Here is a 9,099-nt window from a genome sequence, read left to right as displayed (position 1 = left end):
TTGAAAAAAATGACGAAATGACAAAAACGATGGGTTATAGCCCATGTTTTTTGAAATTTTGAAAAAAAAAGTTAGCCTCGTTTCTCATCATTTTGGACCATGGGCTATAGCCCATATCGTACGGCATACTATAGCGCGCCGTTTTTCATCATTTTTGAGGATTTGAAAAAAATGACGAAATGACAAAAACGATGGGTTATAGCCCATGTTTTTTGAAATTTTGGAAAAAAAAGTTAGCCTCGTTTCTCATCATTTTGGACCGTGGGCTATAGCCCATATCGTACGGCATACTATAGCGCGCAGTTTTTCATCATTTTTGAGGATTTGAAAAAAATGACGAAATGACAAAAACGATGGGTTATAGCCCATGTTTTTTTTAATTTTGAAAAAAAGGTTAGCCTCGTTTCTCATCATTTTGGACCGTGGGCTATAGCCCATATCGTACGGCATACTATAGCGCGCCGTTTTTCATCATTTTTGAGGATTTGAAAAAAATGACGAAATGACAAAAACGATGGGTTATAGCCCATGTTTTTTTTAATTTTGAAAAAAAAAGTTAGCCTCGTTTCTCATCATTTTGGACCGTGGGCTATAGCCCATATCGTACGGCATACTATAGCGCGCAGTTTTTCATCATTTTTGAGGATTTGAAAGAAATGACGAAATGACAAAAACGATGGGTTATAGCCCATGTTTTTTTAAATTTTGAAAAAAAAAGTTAGCCTCGTTTCTCATCATTTTGGACCATGGGCTATAGCCCATATCGTACGGCATACTATAGCGCGCCGTTTTTCATCATTTTTGAGGATTTGAAAAAAATGACAAAATGACAAAAACGATGGGTTATAGCCCATGTTTTTTGAAATTTTGAAAAAAAAAGTTAGCCTCGTTTCTCATCATTTTGGACCATGGGCTATAGCCCATATCGTACGGCATACTATAGCGCGCAGTTTTTCATCATTTTTGAGGATTTGAAAAAAATGACGAAATGACAAAAACGATGGGTTATAGCCCATGTTTTTTGAAATTTTGAAAAAAAAAAGTTAGCCTCGTTTCTCATCATTTTGGACCGTGGGCTATAGCCCATATCGTACGGCATACTATAGCGCGCAGTTTTTCATCATTTTTGAGGATTTGAAAGAAATGACGAAATGACAAAAACGATGGGTTATAGCCCATGTTTTTTGAAATTTTGGAAAAAAAAGTTAGCCTCGTTTCTCATCATTTTGGACCGTGGGCTATAGCCCATATCGTACGGCATACTATAGCGCGCAGTTTTTCATCATTTTTGAGGATTTGAAAAAAATGACGAAATGACAAAAACGATGGGTTATAGCCCATGTTTTTTGAAATTTTGAAAAAAAAGTTAGCCTCGTTTCTCATCATTTTGGACCGTGGGCTATAGCCCATATCGTACGGCATACTATAGCGCGCCGTTTTTCATCATTTTTGAGGATTTGAAAAAAATGACGAAATGACAAAAACGATGGGTTATAGCCCATGTTTTTTGAAATTTTGAAAAAAAAAGTTAGCCTCGTTTCTCATCATTTTGGACCGTGGGCTATAGCCCATATCGTACAGCATACTATAGCGCGCAGTTTTTCATCATTTTTGAGGATTTGAAAAAAATGACGAAATGACAAAAACGATGGGTTATAGCCCATGTTTATTGAAATTTTGAAAAAAAAAGTTAGCCTCGTTTCTCATCATTTTGGACCATGGGCTATAGCCCATATCGTACGCCATACTATAGCGCGCCGTTTTTCATCATTTTTGAGGATTTGAAAAAAATGACGAAATGACAAAAACGATGGGTTATAGCCCATGTTTTTTGAAATTTTGGAAAAAAAAGTTAGCCTCGTTTCTCATCATTTTGGACCGTGGGCTATAGCCCATATCGTACGGCATACTATAGCGCGCAGTTTTTCATCATTTTTGAGGATTTGAAAAAAATGACGAAATGACAAAAACGATGGGTTATAGCCCATGTTTTTTGAAATTTTGAAAAAAAGGTTAGCCTCGTTTCTCATCATTTTGGACCGTGGGCTATAGCCCATATCGTACGGCATACTATAGCGCGCCGTTTTTCATCATTTTTGAGGATTTGAAAAAAATGACGAAATGACAAAAACGATGGGTTATAGCCCATGTTTTTTGAAATTTTGAAAAAAAAAGTTAGCCTCGTTTCTCATCATTTTGGACCGTGGGCTATAGCCCATATCGTACGGCATACTATAGCGCGCAGTTTTTCATCATTTTTGAGGATTTGAAAAAAATGACGAAATGACAAAAACGATGGGTTATAGCCCATGTTTTTTGAAAATTTGAAAAAAAAGTTAGCCTCGTTTCTCATCATTTTGGACCGTGGGCTATAGCCCATATCGTACGGCATACTATAGCGCGCCGTTTTTCATCATTTTTGAGGATTTGAAAAAAATGACGAAATGACAAAAACGATGGGTTATAGCCCATGTTTTTTGAAATTTTGGAAAAAAAAGTTAGCCTCGTTTCTCATCATTTTGGACCGTGGGCTATAGCCCATATCGTACGGCATACTATAGTGCGCAGTTTTTCATCATTTTTGAGGATTTGAAAAAAATGACGAAATGACAAAAACGATGGGTTATAGCCCATGTTTTTTGAAATTTTGAAAAAAAAAGTTAGCCTCGTTTCTCATCATTTTGGACCGTGGGCTATAGCCCATATCGTACGGCATACTATAGCGCGCCGTTTTTCATCATTTTTGAGGATTTGAAAAAATGACGAAATGACAAAAACGATGGGTTATAGCCCATGTTTTTTGAAATTTTGAAAAAAAAAGTTAGCCTCGTTTCTCATCATTTTGGACCGTGGGCTATAGCCCATATCGTACGGCATACTATAGCGCGCAGTTTTTCATCATTTTTGAGGATTTGAAAAAAATGACGAAATGACAAAAACGATGGGTTATAGCCCATGTTTTTTGAAATTTTGAAAAAAAAGTTAGCCTCGTTTCTCATCATTTTGGACCGTGGGCTATAGCCCATATCGTACGGCATACTATAGCGCGCCGTTTTTCATCATTTTTGAGGATTTGAAAAAAATGACGAAATGACAAAAACGATGGGTTATAGCCCATGTTTTTTGAAATTTTGAAAAAAAAAGTTAGCCTCGTTTCTCATCATTTTGGACCGTGGGCTATAGCCCATATCGTACGGCATACTATAGCGCGCAGTTTTTCATCATTTTTGAGGATTTGAAAAAAATGACGAAATGACAAAAACGATGGGTTATAGCCCATGTTTTTTGAAATTTTGAAAAAAAAGTTAGCCTCGTTTCTCATCATTTTGGACCGTGGGCTATAGCCCATATCGTACGGCATACTATAGCGCGCCGTTTTTCATCATTTTTGAGGATTTGAAAAAAATGACGAAATGACAAAAACGATGGGTTATAGCCCATGTTTTTTGAAATTTTGAAAAAAAAAGTTAGCCTCGTTTCTCATCATTTTGGACCATGGGCTATAGCCCATATCGTACGGCATACTATAGCGCACCGTTTTTCATCATTTTTGAGGATTTAAAAAAAATGACGAAATGACAAAAACGATGGGATATAGCCCATGTTTTTTGAAATTTTGGAAAAAAAAGTTAGCCTCGTTTCTCATCATTTTGGACCATGGGCTATAGCCCATATCGTACGGCATACTATAGCGCGCCGTTTTTCATCATTTTTGAGGATTTGAAAAAAATGACGAAATGACAAAAACGATGGGTTATAGCCCATGTTTTTTGAAATTTTGAAAAAAAAAGTTAGCCTCGTTTCTCATCATTTTGGACCGTGGGCTATAGCCCATATCGTACGGCATACTATAGCGCGCCGTTTTTCATCATTTTTGAGGATTTGAAAAATATGACGAAATGACAAAAACGATGGGTTATAGCCCATGTTTTTTGAAATTTTGAAAAAAAAGTTAGCCTCGTTTCTCATCATTTTGGACCGTGGGCTATAGCCCATATCGTACGGCATACTATAGCGTGCAGTTTTTCATCATTTTTGAGGATTTGAAAAAAATGACGAAATGACAAAAACGATGGGTTATAGCCCATGTTTTTTGAAATTTTGAAAAAAAAAGTTAGCCTCGTTTCTCATCATTTTGGACCGTGGGCTATAGCCCATATCGTACGGCATACTATAGCGCGCAGTTTTTCATCATTTTTGAGGATTTGAAAAAAATGACGAAATGACAAAAACGATGGGTTATAGCCCATGTTTTTTGAAATTTTGAAAAAAAAAGTTAGCCTCGTTTCTCATCATTTTGGACCATGGGCTATAGCCCATATCGTACGGCATACTATAGCGCGCCGTTTTTCATCATTTTTGAGGATTTGAAAAAAATGACGAAATGACAAAAACGATGGGTTATAGCCCATGTTTTTTGAAATTTTGGAAAAAAAAGTTAGCCTCGTTTCTCATCATTTTGGACCGTGGGCTATAGCCCATATCGTACGGCATACTATAGCGCGCAGTTTTTCATCATTTTTGAGGATTTGAAAAAAATGACGAAATGACAAAAACGATGGGTTATAGCCCATGTTTTTTGAAATTTTGAAAAAAAGGTTAGCCTCGTTTCTCATCATTTTGGACCGTGGGCTATAGCCCATATCGTACGGCATACTATAGCGCGCCGTTTTTCATCATTTTTGAGGATTTGAAAAAAATGACGAAATGACAAAAACGATGGGTTATAGCCCATGTTTTTTGAAAATTTGAAAAAAAAAGTTAGCCTCGTTTCTCATCATTTTGGACCGTGGGCTATAGCCCATATCGTACGGCATACTATAGCGCGCAGTTTTTCATCATTTTTGAGGATTTGAAAGAAATGACGAAATGACAAAAACGATGGGTTATAGCCCATGTTTTTTGAAATTTTGAAAAAAAAAGTTAGCCTCGTTTCTCATCATTTTGGACCATGGGCTATAGCCCATATCGTACGGCATACTATAGCGCGCCGTTTTTCATCATTTTTGAGGATTTGAAAAAAATGACAAAATGACAAAAACGATGGGTTATAGCCCATGTTTTTTGAAATTTTGAAAAAAAAAGTTAGCCTCGTTTCTCATCATTTTGGACCGTGGGCTATAGCCCATATCGTACGGCATACTATAGCGCGCAGTTTTTCATCATTTTTGAGGATTTGAAAGAAATGACGAAATGACAAAAACGATGGGTTATAGCCCATGTTTTTTGAAATTTTGGAAAAAAAAGTTAGCCTCGTTTCTCATCATTTTGGACCGTGGGCTATAGCCCATATCGTACGGCATACTATAGCGCGCCGTTTTTCATCATTTTTGAGGATTTGAAAAAAATGACGAAATGACAAAAACGATGGGTTATAGCCCATGTTTTTTGAAATTTTGAAAAAAAAAGTTAGCCTCGTTTCTCATCATTTTGGACCGTGGGCTATAGCCCATATCGTACGGCATACTATAGCGCGCAGTTTTTCATCATTTTTGAGGATTTGAAAAAAATGACGAAATGACAAAAACGATGGGTTATAGCCCATGTTTTTTGAAATTTTGAAAAAAAAAGTTAGCCTCGTTTCTCATCATTTTGGACCATGGGCTATAGCCCATATCGTACGCCATACTATAGCGCGCCGTTTTTCATCATTTTTGAGGATTTGAAAAAAATGACAAAATGACAAAAACGATGGGTTATAGCCCATGTTTTTTGAAATTTTGGAAAAAAAAGTTAGCCTCGTTTCTCATCATTTTGGACCGTGGGCTATAGCCCATATCGTACGGCATACTATAGCACGCAGTTTTTCATCATTTTTGAGGATTTGAAAAAAATGACGAAATGACAAAAACGATGGGTTATAGCCCATGTTTTTTGAAATTTTGAAAAAAAAAGTTTGCCTCGTTTCTCATCATTTTGGACCATGGGCTATAGCCCATATCGTACGGCATACTATAGCGCGCCGTTTTTCATCATTTTTGAGGATTTGAAAAAAATGACGAAATGACAAAAACGATGGGTTATAGCCCATGTTTTTTGAAATTTTGAAAAAAAAAGTTAGCCTCGTTTCTCATCATTTTGGACCGTGGGCTATAGCCCATATCGTACGGCATACTATAGCGCGCCGTTTTTCATCATTTTTGAGGATTTGAAAAAAATGACGAAATGACAAAAACGATGGGTTATAGCCCATGTTTTTTGAAATTTTGAAAAAAAAAGTTAGCCTCGTTTCTCATCATTTTGGACCGTGGGCTATAGCCCATATCGTACGGCATACTATAGCGCGCAGTTTTTCATCATTTTTGAGGATTTGAAAAAAATGACGAAATGACAAAAACGATGGGTTATAGCCCATGTTTTTTGAAATTTTGAAAAAAAAGTTAGCCTCGTTTCTCATCATTTTGGACCGTGGGCTATAGCCCATATCGTACGGCATACTATAGCGTGCAGTTTTTCATCATTTTTGAGGATTTGAAAAAAATGACGAAATGACAAAAACGATGGGTTATAGCCCATGTTTTTTGAAATTTTGAAAAAAAAAGTTAGCCTCGTTTCTCATCATTTTGGACCGTGGGCTATAGCCCATATCGTACGGCATACTATAGCGCGCAGTTTTTCATCATTTTTGAGGATTTGAAAAAAATGACGAAATGACAAAAACGATGGGTTATAGCCCATGTTTTTTGAAATTTTGAAAAAAAAAGTTAGCCTCGTTTCTCATCATTTTGGACCGTGGGCTATAGCCCATATCGTACGGCATACTATAGCGCGCCGTTTTTCATCATTTTTGAGGATTTGAAAAAAATGACGAAATGACAAAAACGATGGGTTATAGCCCATGTTTTTTGAAATTTTGAAAAAAAAAGTTAGCCTCGTTTCTCATCATTTTGGACCGTGGGCTATAGCCCATATCGTACGGCATACTATAGCGCGCAGTTTTTCATCATTTTTGAGGATTTGAAAAAAATGACGAAATGACAAAAACGATGGGTTATAGCCCATGTTTTTTGAAATTTTGAAAAAAAAAGTTAGCCTCGTTTCTCATCATTTTGGACCATGGGCTATAGCCCATATCGTACGCCATACTATAGCGCGCCGTTTTTCATCATTTTTGAGGATTTGAAAAAAATGACAAAATGACAAAAACGATGGGTTATAGCCCATGTTTTTTGAAATTTTGGAAAAAAAAGTTAGCCTCGTTTCTCATCATTTTGGACCGTGGGCTATAGCCCATATCGTACGGCATACTATAGCACGCAGTTTTTCATCATTTTTGAGGATTTGAAAAAAATGACGAAATGACAAAAACGATGGGTTATAGCCCATGTTTTTTGAAATTTTGAAAAAAAAAGTTTGCCTCGTTTCTCATCATTTTGGACCATGGGCTATAGCCCATATCGTACGGCATACTATAGCGCGCCGTTTTTCATCATTTTTGAGGATTTGAAAAAAATGACGAAATGACAAAAACGATGGGTTATAGCCCATGTTTTTTGAAAGTTTGAAAAAAAAAGTTAGCCTCGTTTCTCATCATTTTGGACCGTGGGCTATAGCCCATATCGTACGGCATACTATAGCGCGCCGTTTTTCATCATTTTTGAGGATTTGAAAAAAATGACGAAATGACAAAAACGATGGGTTATAGCCCATGTTTTTTGAAATTTTGAAAAAAAAAGTTAGCCTCGTTTCTCATCATTTTGGACCGTGGGCTATAGCCCATATCGTACGGCATACTATAGCGCGCAGTTTTTCATCATTTTTGAGGATTTGAAAAAAATGACGAAATGACAAAAACGATGGGTTATAGCCCATGTTTTTTGAAATTTTGAAAAAAAAGTTAGCCTCGTTTCTCATCATTTTGGACCGTGGGCTATAGCCCATATCGTACGGCATACTATAGCGTGCAGTTTTTCATCATTTTTGAGGATTTGAAAAAAATGACGAAATGACAAAAACGATGGGTTATAGCCCATGTTTTTTGAAATTTTGAAAAAAAAAGTTAGCCTCGTTTCTCATCATTTTGGACCGTGGGCTATAGCCCATATCGTACGGCATACTATAGCGCGCAGTTTTTCATCATTTTTGAGGATTTGAAAAAAATGACGAAATGACAAAAACGATGGGTTATAGCCCATGTTTTTTGAAATTTTGAAAAAAAAAGTTAGCCTCGTTTCTCATCATTTTGGACCATGGGCTATAGCCCATATCGTACGGCATACTATAGCGCGCCGTTTTTCATCATTTTTGAGGATTTGAAAAAAATGACGAAATGACAAAAACGATGGGTTATAGCCCATGTTTTTTGAAATTTTGGAAAAAAAAGTTAGCCTCGTTTCTCATCATTTTGGACCGTGGGCTATAGCCCATATCGTACGGCATACTATAGCGCGCAGTTTTTCATCATTTTTGAGGATTTGAAAAAAATGACGAAATGACAAAAACGATGGGTTATAGCCCATGTTTTTTGAAATTTTGAAAAAAAGGTTAGCCTCGTTTCTCATCATTTTGGACCGTGGGCTATAGCCCATATCGTACGGCATACTATAGCGCGCCGTTTTTCATCATTTTTGAGGATTTGAAAAAAATGACAAAATGACAAAAACGATGGGTTATAGCCCATGTTTTTTGAAAATTTGAAAAAAAAAGTTAGCCTCGTTTCTCATCATTTTGGACCGTGGCTATAGCCCATATCGTACGGCATACTATAGCGCGCCGTTTTTCATCATTTTTGAGGATTTGAAAAAAATGACGAAATGACAAAAACGATGGGTTATAGCCCATGTTTTTTGAAATTTTGAAAAAAAAAGTTATCCTCGTTTCTCATCATTTTGGACCGTGGGCTATAGCCCATATCGTACGGCATACTATAGCGCACAGTTTTTCATCATTTTTGAGGATTTGAAAAAAATGACGAAATGACAAAAACGATGGGTTATAGCCCATGTTTTTTGAAAATTTGAAAAAAAAGTTAGCCTCGTTTCTCATCATTTTGGACCGTGGGCTATAGCCCATATCGTACGGCATACTATAGTGCGCAGTTTTTCATCATTTTTGAGGATTTGAAAAAAATGACGAAATGACAAAAACGATGGGTTATAG

General features: G+C 36.6%; 1 protein-coding gene across 1 annotated transcript in view; it reads right to left on the bottom strand.

Moving 5' to 3' along the window:
• The window catches only part of rnf24 (ring finger protein 24), a 355,323-nt gene that overhangs the window by 104,448 nt on the left and 241,776 nt on the right, over positions 1 to 9,099 (bottom strand). The window lies entirely within an intron of this gene.

This window comes from Protomyctophum bolini, assembly GCF_963924005.1.
Source record: "Protomyctophum bolini genome assembly, chromosome: 3".
NCBI classification, from domain to species: domain Eukaryota; kingdom Metazoa; phylum Chordata; class Actinopteri; order Myctophiformes; family Myctophidae; genus Protomyctophum; species Protomyctophum bolini.
Note: the sequence above shows the minus strand (reverse complement) of the source record. Positions and strands in the feature narration are given on the sequence as shown.